The following is a 22,647-nucleotide window of genomic DNA, read 5'->3' as shown; positions in this document are numbered from 1 at the left end:
GTTTATGGATTGATTTTCCAGGTATAATCAAATAAATATCCACCCACAGGACCAGTCAAAGACTACATTTATTTGTCCGTGGGGCACATTCGTGTACCACAAGCTACCTTTTCGTTTAAAGAACACAGGGGCAACCTTTTAGAGGGCAATGAATTATGCCTTCCATGACATCAAGAACATCATTCAACCGTACCTCGACGATCTTCCAGCTCATTCGCGAAAGCAAACCGATCATCCGCAGCATTTGAGAGCAATATTTCTACATTGCTGACACTACAAGATACGACTCAATCCGCACAAGTGTGTGTTTTGTGTTGGTCCTAGTTATTTACTTGGCTTTGTAGTTTCAAAGGACAGGATTCGCCTCGACATGTAAGGTTCAGGCAATCATCAATCTGCCTCCACCTTCAAATTTGCTTCAGATTTAGAAACTCTAAGGGAAAGCAAACTTTCTGAGGAGGTTCATTCCAAATTACACCGAACTTGCTAAAGGTTATACACATCTGTTGAAAAAAGAAGTACCCTTCAACTGGGATCAGGTTGTGCAAGCTTCTTTTAATGCTCTGAAGGAATCCCTAATAGAAGCATCATTAATGTACGCTCCTGATTATCAAAAAGACTTTAACCTGTATCTGGTTGTGGCAGATATGACCATCGCAATGGTTTTAGTTCAAGAAGACAATGGAATCGAACATCCTATCTATTATTTAAGTCGAAACTTAAATGATACAGAAAGCAAGTACTCCTATGTTGAAAAGCTAGCTCTCGCAGTTGTTCAAGCAATATAGAGATTTTGACACTATGTTCTCTTTCGAAAAACTACCATTTTGTCAGATTGCAACCCCATGACTTACATCTTATCGCGACAGTTGCTTGGGGGAAAATATTCGAAGTGGATAGCAATTTTGCAAGAGTTTGATCTAGAATTCATAAAATCCAAATCAAAGAAAGCTCTGGTTTTCGTGGAGTTACTATGTGATTTCCCATCGTCATCCAACGATTCAACATCCAAAGCAACAATCGTGGATGAATCTTTGTTTCTGATATCTTCAAGCGATCTATGGTATGGAGATATAATCATCTATCTCCAAACCCAAACATATAGGTCTAATACCTCTCACTCAGAACAACGACGTACTCGATACCAAGCAAAAGACTACATGGTCGTCGGTGATACACTTTACTGTCGCGGTATCGATACAGTTTTGCGAAGGTACCTCACCCATGAGGAGGCCGAAAAAGTCTTGAATGATTGTCATTCAGGCGCATGTGGGGGGCATCAATTTGGTTATGCCACGGCACAAAAGATTTTACGAGTAGGATACTTCTGGCCAACAATGTTCAAGGATTGCATAACTGCAGTCAGAAGTTGCCATTCTTGTCAAATCTTCGACCACAAAACAAGAATACCACCCGCACCTCTGCAGCTAGAAGTTGTTGTTGGGCCATTTGCCAAATGGGGCATAGATTTTATGAAATGTAACCCCACCTTGGCCGGGGGGCATGGGTATATCATAGTCGCAGTTGACTATTTTATGAAATGGGCCGAGGGGATGCCTACATTAAACAACAGCGGCAAAACGACTGCTCTTTTCTTCTTAAATCATGTAGTCTCCAGATTCAGCATTCCACAAGCTATAGTCATAGATCATGGATCACATTTCTACAATCACATGATGGTTGAATTGGCTTCCAAATTAAGACTGTCCCACGATAGCTCTACTCCATATTATCCGCAAGCTAATGGGCAAGTTGAGGTGATCAACAAAGTCTTGAAGCACATGCTACAAAGGATGAGTGGAGTCCATAAACGGAGTTGGCACCTAATCCTGTACTCAGCCTTATGGGCATACCAGACATCGGTGAGAAATGCGACCGGGTTTACACCCTTTCAGCCGGTGTATGGCCTGGAAGCGATCTTACCAGTTCAGTGTGAAATTTCGTCCCTCAAGCTCGCAGTCAACCTTCTCCCCGGAACTTTAGACGAGGAAGCTCGTTTCTTGAAATTAATCCAACTGGATGAAACCCGTTGTGACGCCACCTTGGCTAACAAAGCACATACGAAACAAGTCAAGGCGTAGTTTGACAAGAATGTCAAACCCCGTGTCTTCTCAGAAGGTGACCTGGTCTTACTTTACGATCAGGAATCCGATAAATTGGGAGCAAGTAAGTTCCAATCTTTGTGGATGGGTCTCTAAATTGTTAAGCGTGTATTAGCAAAAGGAGCCTACGAGCTAGTAGATTACGATGGGACTCCACTGTCACAACCCCGAAACAGGTTGTACCTTAAGTGTTACTATGCTTGACTCAGCGTAGTAACCTCTTCATATACTTTTGTTACATTTTTGTTTTCGTTAAGAGTGATCATTTTGGTTAGGTAATCCACTTTTTCATTTTTTTGCAGATGTCGAACCTATTGGAATCATTTGTTGGATACGTTGATGGAGCAAGTCGTAGTACGCGGAACCTATCTTCTGCAGCTTGGGCCATCTTCGATCCAAGTGGCGAGTTAGTGAGTTTTAGAGGGGTATGTATTGGTCGATCGACGAACAACATCGCTGAATACAACACATTGATATAGCTCCTCTCTGATGCCATCGTGCATGGGATATGATGACTTGTCATCAGGCTAGACTCACAACTCGTCATTCTACAACTTACCGACATCTATTCCATTCAGAATCCAGTTATCTATCGTATGTTCCTAAGGGTCAAGATTTTGGAAAGGTAGTTTGATTCTATTCAATATCAACATATTTCTAGAAACTTAAACACATTAACTGATTCATTAGAAAATTATGTGTTAGATAGACATTTGCAACATTTGTAAAAGAAAAGCATTTCATCAATATTTGCATCAGGATCATATAACTTAACCAAAATAAAGCTCTGAAAATCAAAAATATATATAACTGTTTATAGTTTGTACATAGTGTTCTGTGTCCAAGACAAAATCGGTCATATGACCCAAAAACTCAAAGTGCAAGGGGCACCCTAGTCTAATGGTGCTGGTGATAATAAGTCATTGCTTGTGTAATCATGCATAAGGGCCTAGTCCATCGGCTTGGCATGCCAGTGGTATGGTGCTGTAATCTCAGAGGCAGCTCGTCGGTCCTCACATCCGGAATACCAAGGGTGAGACCCTCAATCTGATCTCGCAACACTCCAAGAGTCTCAACTACATCCAGATCGTGAAGGACAGCCCTCCCTACAGCCTCTCCTACTAGAATGGCAGCTGCTGCTCTCAGGCACACTGTTGGTCGCACTGGCCTGATATCTGCATGAGCACATGAGTTTTGATTAGTCTGGATAAACATTTAAAAAGCACAAGAACATTATAAAAATAGTAAACAGGGATATGGTCAGAACATTTAGCTATAACAACCCACTGCTCGCCGGTCGGCAACACCAAATCTGGGTCACCCCGGAAATCCATTCCAGCATATGGATACTCAGCAAAGACCATCTCCTGATGGTCGAACCACTCAAAGAATACATCAGATAATGAAATCTGTGACTAACCAGCATGTCTGGCCATAAGATCGACCCATATTTGCATCTGTGGTTCCGTTGGTACTGATGGTCCGAGTGAAATATACTGTGGCTGCATCAGTGGGATCTTCTCCAAGGCGAAAGAGGTCAGAATGGAACCATAGCCAAAGTTCTTGGATCTTCCATTTTTCACCTTGGTAAGCTATTCTTTTATCACAGTAATTACTGCATCACACCAATTTAATACCTTTGGTTCGAGGCATTCCAAGGCGTACTGCATATAGGACCTGTTGTCCAAGTGAAGGGCCACATTACCAGCTAATCTAGCAAAGGTGAATAAAATAGTCCTCAAGGATCATTTGGTGACATCTCAGATACTGATCTTGCCATCCCTGCTCGGCTGAGGTCCTTCTCTACAGTATCAACAAATATAATCCCTCACGGATTTGCCCCCACGGGTGGAACCTGATAATCAGAGAGGGGCACCACGCCTCGATAAACCGGTCAAGAAGTAGATGTCCTCAATAGTCAATGGGATGGATTTGCCTCTAAGATGGAACACTTCATTGGTAGGATCCCATGCATTGAGGAAATATTGCAACAAGTTGATTTGTTGCCTCATGCTAGAAATGCGGAAGAACTTGAGCAAGCCACAGTTCCGCAATGCAATTACCGTACTTGGATCATGTAAGGAAACCATGTCCTCTTCTTCATGCCCGCGTTCACACCATGTAACAACCATTTTGCTCACATGAATCTCTAAAAAACAAATAAGAGAAGAATTAGGATCCTGATTTGGTAAAAGACAAGCAAAATTTCCATGAAAAATTAGTGCAAAAATTTTCCTCCTTGCACCCATTGCACCCTAGCTGTGTACTGGGTGGGATGCACACTAACTGGCCAGTGGCCAAGCTAGTATGCATCACAACTTTCGATGTATACTAGGTGCGATGGGGGCAGAATGAATTGTTCAAAACCTAGAGGCTCAGAAAAGTAGGAAAACATGCTCAGAATTCAAAAAGGAAAGAATGCAATTGAAGAGCTCAAGTTTACCTCCTACCTGGTCCAGACGGTGCCGAAAATTGTCCACAAAATCTCCCAGAATCAGCTGATCAAAATCAAAGGGGAAAACACCTCCAGAGCTCCAATAATCCAAAATTCAAATGAAATGGTAAAATGAGGGGTAAAAAACTAATTTTAAGTTACTTTTCACGTACTTTAAGTAGGGTATTAGTTTTTTAACTCATTTTTCAAGAATGTATTCTCATTTCTAGTCAGTTTGATGGAGAAATTGAACAAGTAGTACGATCGTTAAAAGAACATAGTGTTAACAGTGAATCGAATATCAATGACCATTATCACGAGCAATTTTACGCGAAGTTCAAGCTCGTTAAAAAATAAACCTAGCAATGAGCATATGTTCCACCAGAGTTTAAGCTCATTAAAAAATGAACCCACCTTTAGTAAATAACCATTGCGATCGCATAATTATCAGCTTTTAAACCTTGGTCGTGTTCTTACCATCACCTCCACTCTTTTTTAGCCAAACATACGCCTCCATTTGATTGTTTACCCATTTTGAGGAACAGCTACGACGAGTGATCCTATTAGCCACTTTCTCTACACTACCATGATTGAAAAAGTTCCAAACCTTATCTAGAACTAGCTGCTATCCAAAAACATCACTCGTTCCTCAAAAAACGAGTCTAATTTAAGCTCTTTTCATTTGACTTGTAAAATATGAAAAGATTGCCAAGCAATTGGCCTCTCCAACTCGTTAAAACGATTGGAAGTGCCATCCCTCCTCTACATTTTAATATTTTTGGACCTAAGGGATTATTACACAAAAAGATCGAGCGTTTGTCTTGTTCAGCTCGTTAAAACTATCGAAAAGTCATCCCTTTTGCATTGTTTTATACTTTTTCAGACTTAAGGGATTATATTATGAAAAAGGAATATTGGAGTTTCCTTTCCATCTCTATTCAGACCCTCTAAAATTGAAAAGAACCGAGTTATCCTTGTCATTAAACACGTCAAAACAATAGCGACAAACTCGTCCATGCAGACAAGAGCAAGTCTCACTATCGCTAGGCTCGTTAAAACATAGCGACGGGTTTGCCCGAAGGGAAAATTATAGAACAAGCATATGTTATCCTCCTCAAGCTTGACAAAAATAAAGAGGTACTGGTCAGAAATGATTGGGGAAAATTGGAACAAAACTTGAAGAAACTTTATTGGTAGCAGGTCGCTCTTGAACATGACATTTTCACTCCATCATCATGATTGAAGTTAGGTTGGGTTATTCCGTTCACCGGTCATATCACCAATGGTCCACCATACCATCCACTTTTGGGCTTAATGCTACCAATTCATTTCAATGTCACCGATATGTTCAAGAGAAGTCGCTCAGAGAATTCACCAACCCAGCTTGTGTCTCATTCGCTGCGATACCTTCACACTTCATTCTTTCATGACCACCAGCCTGAACCTTGTATCATCAGATCATTTTCACCTCCACAAAATCATTTGCTCCGTTTCGTGTCGTAGATGTGGGATTCATTAAGGCCCTCCTACGACGGGTCACTTCTTGTCAACATCAACTCATTATCCAAGAAGTCGACTTAGGGACAACCCTTTCAGTACTTTGAGCTTACATGCCTCAATGGCAAGTTTCTCACTTCCGGTGATAGGTTTACATTAATGGCCTTCAACCAAAAGATTTTGTGTGGTGTTCGACATCGACTCATATATTCACACCACATGAATTGTACTGCAGTACCTTGGGGGTCATTATCATTATCGGTGATTCCACTCGCGCCTATTAACAACTTACATCATTGGCTGGTAATCAGGTGACGTATTTCCATGTTCGACGCCAGGACATCTTTTCACATGGATCGACTTGTACTTCGGGTGAAGATTGAACGAGTTTGAAGACCCTAGATCTAGTTTCATCCATCTGGGCTGTGATATATTTAGGAAAATAAAGACATCAAATGTACATCATTGCTGCACAAATAATCATCCAAGCCAAAGGATGATGGCTCTACCAGAATCATTAGTCTGCCACATAGACGGTTGTCTGTCCTATGTACATGAAAATGAATTTATGAAGCTGAGCATGGGAATGCCTGCCTCAGCTAGATCATGAAAATATTATGAAGATAATGTACTGTATTGTATCTTATTATAGGTCACCTTCCAGTTCGAAAAACCTTGGATCCTCATGATAAAGCATTTCACCCGACATAAAAAAGATTTACAACCTCATCCTTTAGGGGGCAACTGTTATAGACATATTTGGGCACTGCAACTCCAAACACATATGTCCATAAAACCAAGGGCTTCCAAGTCCCTAAAAGTGTTGTTTCATACCCTAAAGGAGCAAGGTCAGCTGATTACATCATCTGCCAGAAGTTCTCCATGAAAAACTACTCAGAACTGGTCAAAACTGGACCATACAGACTGCTCAGTGCTAAGGGTGTGATGCATCTCACCTACCACATGCAAAAAGTGCGATGCATACTAGAAAACCCTTCTGTTAGGTGCAATGAGCGAGAGTAGACAAATGGCAGAAGCAGTTTGCTAGGTGGAGACCCTGAGATTCTTCTAGAAGCTGCTCATTTGACACTTGCTTCTCTGAATTCACCCAGGGATGAGTAAGAGATCATGAAATCTCCAAGTGGAACCAAGAACTATTAGAGAGATGACACTAATCAAAATCTTAGAAGCTGACTCACCCCCCTGCAAACATCTATATATGGATTCTTCATCCTAGAGATCCAGAGGCTGGAATCTTGTATTTTGTAAGGAAGTGCTATTGGTTTCTCTGTGCAACATTGTATTGTTGGGTGATCTAAGCTTTTCATGAGGTGAAGAGGGCTTTCATGCTGGGAGGATGGTGTTGGGTCAGACCAATGGGTTGTAATCCTCTCTTCTACTACTTCTATCAATAAATCTATTTGAGTTTTCCTCCATATTCTTGTATATCTTTGAATATTGTATTGATATATGCATTTATATGGTTAATATACATCTGATCCTATATTTTTTATGGTTATAGATCTATATGCTTTGATGGTATTATGCTGCTTTGACTCTACGGGTGCTCTTTGAAGCAGGACAAGTGAGGAAGGAGTGGCGAAGTTCTGTCAAAGGGGAAAGGAAACAAGCAAGGAGCCAAGCAAAAGACTAAGGTTGGTACTCTCTACTTCTTTCTCATCTATCTCTCATAAAGGAAAACACAAGTGACTTTAGTATGTTTGTTTCTAAGATAGCTACCCGTCTTAGTGGGACTAGCAGCTCTGAATGGACACTAGTTTTCCAGATAACACTGACATACTGATCTAAACAGTAAATGAGAGTAACAACACCCTCTTCTTTCAGCCTCCATACAATTGCCTTGCATAGTGCCTCTGAACAAAAGTCTCTGACCACTTTCCTTCCTGGATGTGCTAGTCCTCCTGGGAAGAACTGCCTTCCTCCTTGCCTTCCTGCAGAACTTCTGTTGAAATGGTCATAGAAGGTGGTTTGAACTTCTCTACCTTGACCATTGATCCAAGGTGGCTCAAACAAATTTGAAGTACATCTGCTTCACAAAACTTTCATTTTTACCTGTGTGACAAGCTATCAACAACAATTGTTAACAACAACGGAAATACTGACAACAACTGGTTGGCCTAAGCTCCTGCTTCAACAAAAGAAATAGATTTCACATCTTGTGAACACCTCCATGTCTTACATCTGCATACAAATGATGGACTAGATACCAAGCCCACAAAACATGCCTTTAAATGAATGACCCTTCAAGTCAAGCATGTAGAAAAAGACCATTAAGACTCTTTTTCAAACGATGAAACACTTCATCATTATCTCCATTTTGGAGACCAAGTTAACTTCTCCCAAGTCAACATGGCATCACATACATGTAAAAGCAATCAACCTTGCAAGTTAATTACACATACATGTTTAAAAACAAGGAAATCATCAACATCCCTGTGTTCATGCATCTCATGCTCATGCATGCATTTCATCCTTCAACTTTCACTTAAGCACACTGTACTTTCGAAGCTAAAATGAAATATAATGTTGCAGCGAGAAATGCGAACAGATGCATCAATAGACATGCAATCTTAATCGGATAAGAACTCTAACCATTTCTTACCACTCCCTTTCAAAGGTACTACATTTGTTTGCACATCAGCATCATCATGTGAATCATCCTAAGACACATGATTCATGGAATCTTCCTCTCCATTTCTACCATCTTCTCTTTCCTCTTTCTTCAGCTTTTGTGGAAGCATTGTTGGATTCAGAGTCCAACACTTTTTAGCAAGATGCGCTTTCTTATGGCAGTAAGTGCACTGAATGTGCATCCTCTTGACAGCATGATTTGCCTTGTCCAGTGCACCTTTGGCTTCTTGCTTCTTTTCCTTCAAAACTTTCCTATATGTGGCCATTCTCTTCCAACATCTGGAAACATTATGGTTATCTAAACCACAAAAGGAACATGCAATTATTTTCCCATATCTATGTGGAAATTTATCATGCTTTGCACAATCAAAAGGAATATGATTAGAACCAGATTTATACTTGCCTCTTTCACCTTTATTTCCTTCATGAGGAGGTGAAGCAAATGAAGAAGTGGCTCCCTTTGGAACACCATCAATCTCTTCAAGGCTTTTAGGGTCTCCCCAACTCTCTGGTTCAAGTGTGTGCTTCTGAATACCTGCATCCTGCAAATGATGTTCCAAGCCATTGCATTCCTCCTGAATACAATCTTCACACTCTACAATGCAACCCCTTCTGGGAGCTGTTTCAATGACCTTCATGGCAGCCTTGGAACTCTTTCCATAAGACTATCCATAGCCAAGACCCAAATACTTAGGCCTTTCCTCAACCATTATTGGTTCAACAATACCTTGTGCATGCTTTCCCAAGCCCTTTCCTTCATAGCCTATCTTGGACATTAGCTTGGAACCTATGCCTCTAGTATGTTTTTCAAAAGAACCAATATAAGAATTCTTAGAAGAAATTGAAGACAAACTGGAATGGTTTACCTCTTCTTCAAGCTGATACTCGATTAAGGCTTCTTGGGAAACAAAGATTTGTGTTTCCAACTCATGCATCCTTCTTAGGTTCATATTTTCAATATGAAGTTGCCTCTCCATTTCCTATAATTTGTCAGAAAGCAACTGCTTCTCTTCCTTCATGGAATTCAACTGCTCTCTAAGTATGCTGCTCTTCCTTCCATCCTCATACATTTCTCTCACCATATCTATCATGGTGGACAAGTCTTGCTTCATGTCTTCATCAAAGAGTCTTGTGATGAAGAAAGAAGAATTTGAGGACTCACTTGTAGAAGTATTCATTATATCAATGAACAAAAGAACTTCAACAAGATTACTACAGAGCTTATTTAGGCAACTTTTTGCAACAAACCTCTTGTGCTTCAAGGATTGCCCTGAGGTCCTTTGGGATAGAAGAATGCCTTCAACCCTTCTTCCTTCTTTTCCTTCCTAGACTAAGCTATCAACAACTTTCCCTTCACCTCTGCAAACTCAAACAATAGTCAGTCTGCAAACAAGCATACAATCAACCTCTGACTGTTTAAACACCTTTCAGACAAGCAATCTTTGCTCTGTCAATCAAGCATTCTGATGTAACCTTCTTTGAAGGTGTGGTTAATCAATCTCAAGCTTTGATACCACCTGATCTGAAAATGGGGCACTTAGGCTTCTTGTCTAACTTACAAGAACCTCTCCCACTTCCAAAGCTTAAATATTCCCAAGTCTATATGATTAACCAATGCGGAATTAAATATGTGCTTGAAAATAAGGTGTATGCTTATGGTTGTTTAAACTGTTTATGTGTTGTAAATTGATTTGCTTAAACTGATATAAAACATATAACAGTGAAACAATGCAGCAAATAACAAACACACATAAGACAACAAGTTTAATATGGAGTTCACCCAAAACTCTTGGGCTACATCTCCTTGAGCTCTAGTCAACTCAACTAGGCTCTCTGGGATTATGGCAAAGTCCTTTTTACAAGCTCTTGGCTCAACTCCACTGTTTTACACAGAAACAATGGGTTTAGACACCATTTTATCCTTGGCTCTTGAAGCTCTCAGCTTTCTGGCTCTCGGCTCTCACTCTGGCTCTCAGCTCTGGCTCTTGGCTTTAGATCTTGGCTCTAGCTCTGGCTCTTCAGCTCTCGCTTCTTTGGCTTTGGATTTTTCCTTCTGCAACTTACAGCTCTCTGGATTTTCACTTGACCTCCAAGTGACTCCCTCAGCTGCTCTTCGCAGTAGCTTTTTTCCCCTCTCCGCTCTCTTGCTTCTGCTTTTTTGCTCAATTGAGCTCTATGGGCTCCTTTGAGGCATTTTCCTGGCTTTTCGGCTTCCCCAACCATTTCCCTATGTTCAATCATTCCCCTACGGCTTTGTGGCTTCTCTATGTTGTCTCTTTGACTGGCCATCTGGCTCTACGGCTTTGTGGCTTTCAAACGCCTCATTGTCTGCCAAAAACACCCGCATGTAGCATGGAATGATGATCAGGAGCTGTTACAAGGGATCGGGGTCGTTTTCCAGGCAATAAGCCAAAAATAGACAAAATCCATTACATAGAGGTTTTCCTGGAAAATACACTATCGGGCGTGATTCTCGGACGCGAAATTCCCTCCAATCACCCCTAAAATCCCTATCGGGTCCACCATTTGGTGGTATATTGCATTGCATTATCGTATTGGGTAAAATCCCAAATACACGGGAAATACATGAAAAGCCCGTAAAAATTCCTTTTATCGGACTTCAAAATTTATCACATCCATCCTATAATCATATTGGGTCCGCCTTTGGCGACTATCGCAATCCCCACCGTTGATCTATGGGATCTCTGATCCAACGGTCGATGTGCAATTTCGGGTGGCTTAAGGGTATGGAGGTTACTGGCCTGAAAAGGCAGTTTTCGTCTCTCCTCCGCCAGCCACGTGTCGACCATTGTATGGGATTGGGCAGAGCTGGCCCAATACCATTTATCGCTTGAGGCCCGCCCGAAATCTGCCTTTACAGAACTCAAATTCCATGCAATCGGGCATATAATTCCCCTTCGGGCCCATTTTATCACTTCGGGCGTTTTTTCTTTGTATTTCGGTTTTTACACTGAAAAACATTAATACACATAAAATCCCTTTTTCTAGATTTCAAATTTTATAAATTGCGCTTATGAAATCCTTCGGGCCCGGCAATTGCAAGTCGCCGATTTAATCCTAGCCATCCATTCCTTTTTCGATCCGACGGCTGAGATTGCAAGTTGCGATCGCTATCACATATTGCATCACATACGGCCAGGGGTTCTGTGTATCACCGATGTCGATTCACCGATCCGATCATCAGTGATCGCATGTCACACAGCCTGGGTCCCAATATCACATTCGGACTTGTCTGCGATGCGATGAGTTGGAGATCGTCGATCCACCAAAATCAACGATCACAATATCACATCGGCCTGGGGTCCTTGCCTTAGGTTATATGCACACACCTGCCTTCGACCTGATATGTCGGGGATCGGCAATCGAGGGTTTCTCCCCTTTCCGCTTAAGTCCACCTTTGGTCCTCCTCTGATGCGATTTCCATTTATAAGGGTTTTTTTCCCATTTTAGGGGATTTTGCCCCTTTTTCCAAAGAACAAAGGGCATCTTCTTTCTGTGATAACTTCTGCATCCTAAGTCCATTTTTTCCCATTCAAGTTGCAGTAGATTCAGAAGGAAAAGATCCCTGCAATGGGCCTATTTGCAGGAACTTCCTTGGACTTTCATTTTCCTCTATGAGGAACACTTAGACTTAGGAGTCTATCCAAAATCCATTTTGGATCAATTATGTTTATAGTGTCATGATGTCACATTATGATGAAGGTATTAGTTAATCATAATGCTACATAGAATTTCTTTTTTCATCATATGTTTACGTCATATTGTTTGCATGACCACATTGTGACATTAGTTGTTTAATGTGACATTGTGATTATGTGTAATGTTTTTCAAAAGGTATTGATATTCTTTTTGTTTATGACAATTTTAATGATGGTTTGTTTGTTACTACGTCACATTAGTTTTATTCATCACATTTTCCTACCTTTTATTTTTATAGCAATTTGACACCATATTGTTTTTGCACAATTGTATTGTGATTTTAATTTTGTAATATGAGATTTTGGTAATGGGGTTTTTTTCACCAAAATGAAACACCTATTTTTGTTATTTGTCACAATGGGACATTGATTTTTTATCACCACATTGTCTTAGCATTTGTTGTCATAGTGCTTTTACATCATTTTTTGGGGCACAACCACATTTTGATGTTATTATTGTAATGTCAAATTGCAAAAAACTATCTTTCAATTCACTTCTTTTTGAGTTGTTGTTGTTGTTGTTATTATTATTATTATTTCAAATATAATACTCTAACTATTAATATTAATAGGTGTTAATGTTATATCTATTGTTTAAATCTTTAATGTAATATTCTTAAAAATTATGTCATTTTAGAATTTTAATATTAATTTATATTTAGTATCAATATTGTTTAACATCTTTAGCATGATAAATAATTTTAAATTCCTTTATGAGGCATGTTTATGTTAGCAACATGGTGTTGGAATTGATGTCAACAGTGAGCCAATTGTATTGGAAATAAATGTTAATTGCTAGGTGTGCTTTGCATGATTTCATTGATGTATTTTGGAGGTCCACAGTTTCTTGGCAAGGTGTTTGAAGAAGGTTTGAAGCAATGTTTCTTGATCTACAAGAGAGAAATTGAGCTTTCCCCAAAACAAGGTGTGGATGTAGTTTAGAATGGAAAAATTAGCATTTGCACTAAAGACAACCCAGATTACAAGCAAAGAACTAGCGTCTTGACCTTTAGGTTGCAAAAGAAAATTCGATAGGCTATACCACATAATTTCATGGTTGTAATAGAAGTGACTTGACATGGTAACGATTAACAACAACTGATTGGGTCTTTCAAGAAAAAATGGAATGAGTTTAACACACTTGATTTAGTTTGTGTAGTTTGTTGATTTGGTCCAAAATTGTTGAATAACAATTAATCATTTGGTCCATTAATGATTGCATTGGCCCACAAATGAAATCAATTTGGTTCATAATGCTCCAGTTTGATATAGTCACATGGGTAATCATCAATTCACCGACTTGGTTTTTGGAAGAGTAGAACACATTAATGATCAATTTTGTCATTGGGTTTGAGTAAAATGCTCTACCAGTGAAAATTGAATGTAGCAATCATGTGTTTTATCTGGTCATGAGTTTGTATTGATCTAATAATTAATCAATATGGTGTAGCATGGATCAAATTCGTATATGCCAAAATGAATAAAAATTTGACTATTATAGATTGATATTTTTCTATATAGAGAGTGCACTAGTGAGCATGATATCTGAAAGATGAATGGAGCATTTTTTTTATGCATTCTAACTATGCAATATATGAGATTGTTGAACAAAAATCTAGCTAAGTTGTGATATGGATTCATTATGGTATGTTGATGGAGGCTCTGGGATTTGGTTAATTAATGGGTCCCTGTGCTGAGATGGATTGATTTATTATACATGTGCTTTGAATCTCTTGTTAGTGAGATACTATGTGTAGAGTGATTTGTATTTGTAACCTATGGTAGAGAACAATGTTGAAAGATGTATTTGAGAGCTATTGTACTATATTGTTGCAGAAGAATGTTGATCACTTAGATCTTGATAGCGAGATGGATTGTTGGTGCGATTTGGCAAGTTGCTAAGAAGATGAAGGTATAGATGTTGTCCAAAATTAGAGCATGTAATAAAAGTATTGTTCAAGTGCAACAGATGTATTTTTCTAATGAGAGAGATTTAGGTTAAGAGGCAGCGTTTATGTTGTTGTATTACCTTCTTATTGTGTTGCTAACAATGTTGTTGTACATGGTATTTTTTGGACATGCATTTGTTACAATATTGTCAATGTCTTTGTCATGTTGTAGATGCCATTGAGTTTGTATAGTCATGAGGGCCGTTCACAACTAGTTGAGAGTATGGTTTATTGTTTTATTGACATGTAATGTTATGTATGGCCATGTATTAAGTATGGCTATGTACTTTTTGTAGCCTATTGATGAGTATGTGGTTGTTTATTGTTATTGGCTAGTATGTTTGTTGAGAGACTTCTAAAGTCTTGTTAGTGATGGATGAGTGTGTACGTTAGTAGAGTTTGATATGTGGACATGATTGAGGTTGACAGTGAGATATGTGGAGCACAGGTAGCTATTGAGTAAGAGTTGTATTATAGAGGGGATTCTATGTTGGTTTTGATATTGAGCTAAGAATGTTCATCTAGGTATAGTATGAAAATAAATGAAATAAGGTTCGCAATTATTTGAGCAGAGATTTGTGGGCCCATTTTGAAAATATATGAAAGATGGTCCATAAGTGTTTGATGGTTGGAGCCTTCAGTAGAAAGTGGTGGCTTGTTGGTATAGGGAGTAGTGGCACCCTTCAAGTGGTGGCTTGAGAAACTATTGGAGGTTGGGGCCTACATATATCATTGTGGAAGTGGTGGCTTCCAGTAGGTAGTGGCTTGAACTGGGTGGTTGCTCACATTCATCACAAGTTGGAGCTTGCAAAATGGTGGTGGCCAATGAATGCTCTAAAATAATATTAAATAATAAAGAAGAAGAAAAGAATAGGAATTTTATGGTTTTCCTCCTAGAAGGGTTTCCACCTAATATTTATATTCCTCATGTGATTGTTGGTTTATGTGTTTCTCTTATGTTCTTGTGCCTTGTTTCTCTATATGCTGCTCATGTGATCTTGTTTATGAATATGCTATTTTCTTCTAATATCTCATGGTGTTAGGTAATAAATTTAATGATGAATTAATTGTAAGAAAAGGTAAAACGTGTGTAATGGTGATCCATACTGTACAATATTGATTCACCCCACTCTCAGTATTGTCAAGCTTCCAATAATTGATATCAAAGCAGGTGTCTTTAGGTGCAAGTTGGCCGTTGTAATGTAGATATGGATATTTTTTTTATGGATCATTAAGATGTGTCTTTTCTTAGTGCTTCAAGCTATCAGTTATGGAGAGAAAAGGTGAATTCTAAGTTTTCATCTTATGGATTTAATGTCTAGAATCTAGTATGTGAAGGATATTGAAAATATCCTCTCTTAGCGAAAGTGAAACAAATGAATTCTCAAGCAATTTTCTTAATCCATAAAAACCTTCATAATGAAGATATTGAGAAGGTAATGGGGTTGAAATCTACCAAGGACATATGAGACAAATTGCAGTTGTTGTATTGAGGAGACATTAGTGGTAATAATGGAGAGATAAAGAACATATACAAAAATACGAAAAATGCATCAGAAGAAGGAGTCTCATTCTGGTGAGATTCATCCTTATAGTTTAAATGGAGCAGCAAATCATCAAGATTATAAATAAAAGAAGGAAAGTTAGGAGAACTAGATGTGTTGTAGCAAGGTAATCTAAAGGTAAAAGTGATGGTAAGCTATTTAATAATTGAGTATTTGATGTATTTGATGTTAGCCTTGCAAAACCAAATAGTTAAGATGATGGTGTTGTAGTTCTTACAGTTGAATTTGAGTCAACCTTGGTTGTAATATAAGATAAGTTAACTTTTGAGCTAGAGAGGCTCACAACTATGGGTAGATATCAAGACAAATTATTGCAGATCTTTGATGAGAAAGAGAACGAGCTTAAATATGAAGTCATAAACATGAATATCCAGTTATAATAACCTAAAACAATTGGATATATTAAGGGGAAACAAACTAAAATAAAGTGAGGGTTGAGCTAAAAAATGAGAGGCTCAAATTCTCTCCATGAGAAAGGACCTAGAAAATAAGTACAATGAGCTAAAGTTGGAGAAGAGCGCCAAGATTTTGGACAAAATACTCAACATACAAATATCCCCCTCTTTTAAAACTAGTCTAGGGTCTCATAAGGGGCAACCTAGGTTATAGGGAAATGGAAACAATAACACAGATCATAAAAAACTTGTTTTTGAAAATGTCAGTAATATGAGTAGCAGTAAAGGAATGAAGTAGTAGATCCAGCAACCAAAAAATGTACCAAGAGGAACACCTATGAGAAGACCATTCACTCTAATATAATTCTATGGCACATTCCAAGGGAGAAACAATAACTAATTTTCTCCCTTAATGGACAAGATTGAATGTTACAACTATCAGAATTTTGGAGATGTTGCAACTAGCTATAACAATAGAATGTTCATATCTAATAAGAAAACTATGCAGTAGATTAGGAAGCCAATGGAAGAAATGAAATTCAGGTATACAAATACATTTATGGTTATTTTTTTCATGTAACAAAGTGGTTGATTGCAAATCTCATTCATGGAGTAGAATCATCATCAATTCAATGAAGATTTGATGTAATCAACATAGAGTTTGATCCTATAGCCTTATATCTCAGTCATGTGAGATGTTATACTTGTGACAACTTTGGCCACATAGATAAAGATTGTAACTTGTTTAGTTCTTCAAGGAAAAATAGGTAAAAGAAGTAACTTTTCTAGAGTAGGCCTAATATAAAATCAAAGGAGAATGCACATGCCAACAAGAAGCCTACTAGAGTGTGCAAGAAGAAGGAGGAGAAGCCAGTGAAGTGTGGAATTTCTCTGTGCATGTTTGATGAAGATGATCAGTGGTATATAGATAGTATTTGTTCCGATAATATTCGAGGGGACAAGAGAAAAATCCTCTTCCTAAAGAACACCAAACATGACCATGCTATTCTTGGAGACAATACACCTTCCAAAGTGTTGGGAAAATGTAAGACTAATCTTGTTGAAAAGAAGATTAAGCAGTTTATGTGTTACTGGTTGAAGGTTTGAAGCACAACATCTTAAGTGTGAGCCAAATGGTTGATGGAGGAAAATAAGTTATTTTCAACTCCAATGGTTGCAACATCGGGAAAGAAGGTTCTAAGAGATGGATTGTAAATGGAATCAGGACTCCATACACTATGAATGTGTTGAAGGAAAGAGTAGGTAAAAGTAAGAGATTAGACAATGTGTACATGTTAAAGGGAAGAGTAAGTAAAACTAACGGACCGAAGAAAATTTCTTCCTCTTCAGATCTTGAATAGGAGAAGCTAATCCAAACTACATTCTATTACTCTTAGTTATATTCATAAATGATTACAGAAGAGCAATGTGAGGCATGCATGGTATCAAGGGGAGCGTATAAAAGTAACATGAAAGCATGAAGAAGGAATGAATTTGAATTTTTGTAGTAGCATGGTGGGATCAAGAGCCAAAATGCACAATTAGGTCCACAAGATTAACAATAAGTCTAGAATGTATATGAGCTTAAGGGGGTTTGTGCATGAAATTAGGGTTTCAAGGGTTTCATGTTAGCTTATCTTGCATTCACTCGTTTCTTTTGTAGTAGATGCATATGTTGAGATCATTAGTGGAGGGTCATTAAATCATGCATGTAAATTCATGATTATTATTTGGAAAATCTTAGTCATTCATGGGAAAGAGAGTCATTTGTTAATTTCCTTTAGCCATATACGCTAATTGGTGATGTAAATTGTACTTGGATTATGGTTGATCCCTTGGTTGAGATATTAATCGGATTGAGTCATTTATATCATCCATATATGTTCATGTATTTCATTTGATAATTTGGTTGAGTAGCATTTGTTTCAGACATGCATCGAAGAGAGTATTTATTTTAGCTATATAAGCACTTGTGCATGTAGTATTGTAGCCTTGTACTTTCATGGATTAAGCCATGTACTATTATTATAAGTGTAACAACCCCAAGTTAAAAGTCCATGTAATAAAAGTTAATAAAGTAAAAATAAGACCAAGGTCATAGGACACGTATTCCAAGTTGAATGTTAAGGAAAAAATCCTAGTGGGTGTTCACTTGGTTTATTATGACTAAGAAAATTAGCAAAGGAAATAGCAAAGGATTTGGAAAGGCAAAGACGCATTAATTAGAATTTATTTATGAAAATAATGGAAAATATGATAAAAGGGAGATGAAAGGTCACAAATTTGCAAGAGGGAAATTGTAGGAAAAATAGAGGAAATTGAAGAAAATAGAGGCCTTAATAATAAAAAGAAATTTGAGGATTAAACTTTTGTTAGTTTTAACTTGGACCTCTCTCTCATACTATTTCACATAGAGAAGTCTTGGATCACTCTTGCATTGGAGAAAGGAAGGCAAAGGAAGGATGAAAAATAAAACGGAATCAAGGATCAAGCAAGGAAAAGTTGGATCAAGCAGTTTCACTGGGAATACTTGCAGGTAACATGCTACATGTGTGATTTCCCACCTGGTTTGGGAATGTATGATACATACATGTATGTATTTGGTTCTCTTGCTATCATTGACATGTGTTTTTCGAGGTGTCACAGTGGTTTCAACCTTTCCTTTCCATTTTTGGATAGCGATGGTGTGATGGGTTTTTTTCATTTGCTTGATATTTTGATTATCAAATGGTTTTGGAATCGGGTTAGGTGGTCTCAAGAAAATTCCCAAGGGCCTAGGAACCCCTTGACTAGTTTTGGCAGGATTGTAGTAAAGTCTGAGGTTGGAGACACGCAAATTCCTCAGAGTATTGGTGGAAAAATATGGAGGCATCCAAGCTTGTTTGGGCTTAGGAATCCATTGACTAGTGTTGGTGGGATTGTGGTAAACCTTGGTAGTGTATATTCTTATTTTGGTTGTAGTGATCCCTTGACTGGAATTATTGGGATTGTGGTAAAGCCTGGTTGTGTAGGTACTTGTTTCGAGCCTAGGAGTCCCTTGACTAGCTTTGGTGGGATTGCGATAAAGCCCGAGGAACCCCTAGTTGTTTTGTTGTGATTCCCACATTCATGCTTGGAATATGGCATGGGGGTGATTGGTTGAAGAAATATCTAGTTCGGCCCAATCTATGGTCGGGTGGTATGTGGAAGTCACTAACTTAGGTGGCTTTTTAATATGTTAATAAAATCTCTCTTTCCTATTGTATTTCATGAGTATTTATAATTTGTATGTTAAATTGGAAACTAGGGCCAAACTCCATGTGGGTCAGCTTATTTATGGCAGCTGATATTTTTATTGGATCCCTCTCGTCGAGAGGTGTAGGATTGATCCAAAGATCATCCGATTCCGATAAGTATTTATGGAGATATGAATTTATTTTGTTTATGTAATTATTATCAAGCCGACCAGCTCTTATGTAGGCTCTAGAAGCCCAACCGACGTGTCTATTCATCACCCTCATTTTAGTATAAATATAAGAGGATTTGATGTCATTTAGACACACTCTTTAGGTGATCTCCTCTCGACGTCTAGGTTTTTGGAGAAGGAGATAACGCTAAGAGTAGTTGCCACTATGATGCCCTAACTGCTGTAATGCCCTAGCCGCAGCCACAAGCTTATGAGGATGCACACAAAGATCTTGTATGGTGTTAATGGAGACCATTAATACGCATATTAGGGAATAAGCTGATGTAGTACATTGATACGCAGATCTGGGAATAGGCTGTTCCTTACACGCAAGATTGTCTCATGATAAATCTGCTTCGTTGTCATATTGAAGAGCCACAGCAATTATACGCTGATCAGGAGGAGAATCTTAATGTTGTCATGGAGAGGCCTAACATTGTCATAGGAGATGACCTTAACGTAGTCATAAAGGAGGCTTTCATAGCACATTCCATGTGCCCTAAATGCAGACCCTAAGACGCTGCCATTATATGTCCTAAACGCAGTCATCTAGACGCAGAGTTCGGAGGGTCATATTATGCCCTAGCTGCAGGGAATAGGAGGGCTATTGACTGTATAAAGGAGGACTAAAGACAGGCCCTAATGCTGTCATAGAAGTGAACCTAAACACTATCATGGAGATAGCCCTATCACAGTCATAGAAGAAGGCTTAATGTAAGCATGAATAAAAGCACCCATATGTAGTTCTAAGGAGAGGTCTACTCACTGTTACAAGAGACTCTAAAATACAGCAAGAGGAAGACCCAGATCCGCACCACAAGTTAGTCTCATGGCAGAAGGACGCAAGGAGGTATGTGCTTGTATCATTCTCGGCACACCTGTAAATTAAAGACGTAGTCAAGATAGTCTTCAAATGGACGGAGCAGAAAAGAGGCACTGTACTAATATGAATGACGTAGTCACAATTTCTGTGATATCAATTATCTCACAGTATATGGATCTGCCCCCCTGCTATATTAATATGTATATCAGTGATATCACAACAGGTCTCGGTATATATACATATGTGTATCTGTGCTCCTTCATGGTTTGCGTGCAATGAGAGGAAATAGTATCACATGCATTGGTGATGTTTTGAAGTCACTCTCTTCAGCGTTGCTATGTGCTAGGCCTCAGACCATAGCACCATAGCTAAGACTACCTTGGAGCTGTTGTCTTAGGATTGTTTGGAGTTTGTTTAGATCAGCCATTCAGCACAGTGTTGGGTGCAGCTTGATGTTGGGTGCAGCATGGTTAATACAACACACTGTTGGATGCAGCATGATGGGTAGCACTATGAAATCATGTGCATGGGCAGCCCAATGATACATTAGCAGGGGCAGTAGTATGATAATGATGCACATTAGTCTGAGAAAGGTCATGGACATGGACAGCAGCATGGGGCAATATGCAGTAGTGCAACTAGAGGACGAGATGCAGCACGATGATAGGTATCAGTTGAAGTAGAATGTCTTCAACTGATCTCATCGTTATAGAAGATGATCTATGCTTAGATCTAGACAAGTCAAAGTATTGACTTCTGTTGTAATTGTACTATCTCTCTCTCTCTTTCTCTGCTGAACTGTGAAGATAAAAGAAGATTTGATCAAAGGGTTTCCCCACACATTGTGGGGTTTGTCCCTGGCTCGCGCCATATCTTGTGTCCTCTTGCCTTGGCTTGTCTTCTGCGATTTATATTTATGTTCTATCTGCAGTTTATCGTAATGTTGATGTGATTGCTAACTGTTAAAATTTAGATAAATTACTCTAGCATAGAACATACCTAATATTAACATGGTATCAGAGCTGAGGTGAAGACAATGCCCAAGCAAGAGGGAAATAGCAATCACCGAAGATAGTTGGGACAAGACAGTAGGATCAATGGGTTCCTCATAATTCACCGAGGGTGAATTCAAAGCAAAGAATGTTATCAGAATGGCGTAGTGGAAGATTTTGATGGTCCATCTTAAGATCACTTCATTGGGAAGTTCGGATCTAAGGGTGGAAGGAAAGGCAGATGCCTTATTGAAATAAGTTCGGCCGTTATGCGAAGGAGTGTCCGAATGGCAGAGACACATCTCTTGATGAAGATAACTATCATTCTTGGGACATCTTCAATGATCAAAAGAATGACTGGTAATGCAGGTCATCAAGGAAATGGTCGACTCTTCCACGAAAGTAAGGAACCCCAAAATCTCTTCAAACCTGATGTCCATCTTGGAAAAGGTTGTAGGGTGGCACTTATCGATGGAAAGGTACGTGTTTGAAAATAGATCTTTTAAAGATGTTTTTGAGTTCAGGGTTGTATCAAGTTGCAGGAAGTCCACTGGGGACCATGTCCATTGACTCAGCTCTAGAGGTCTGTGAGTCAAATGGTGACTAGGATGCCTGAATTCAAAAGGAAGCATGAAGGTACATGTCTGAAATGTACCAAAGGAAAATATTATAAGGGTACCATTCCCCTCATGCAGCAAGTTCACAGGTTTGGAACAACCCGAGGAGTTTGAGAGTCATGATCAAGGAATCTCATGTATACAGGTGGAAGAAAGCCCTCTGTGGCTTGAAGAAAAACACCTCAGGCATAATATGTGAGGATTGATAGCTGTCTAATGCAGCTGAGATTCACTAGGAGTGAAACCGATCCAAACCATTACTCGAAGGTTGTGGATGATAAACCTCTCGTACCAGCACCTATGTCTGACAGGTGCAGACCCTCTCATTTATAGGAGACAGAGGGAGTTGGATTCTGAATGTGGGAAGATAAGATGCAAGCTTGTGACTGCCTCGAGGATCTTAACTTTCAGAAGTTATATGGTAATGATGTCGGACCAGATTTGGGAAATGCCTCTG

Source organism: Pinus tabuliformis, chromosome 5_1 (genome assembly GCF_031772625.1).
Source record: "Pinus tabuliformis cultivar Carrire ecotype Pingquan chromosome 5_1, CPIR1, whole genome shotgun sequence".
In the NCBI taxonomy this organism is placed as follows: domain Eukaryota; kingdom Viridiplantae; phylum Streptophyta; class Pinopsida; order Pinales; family Pinaceae; genus Pinus; species Pinus tabuliformis.
Note: the sequence above shows the minus strand (reverse complement) of the source record.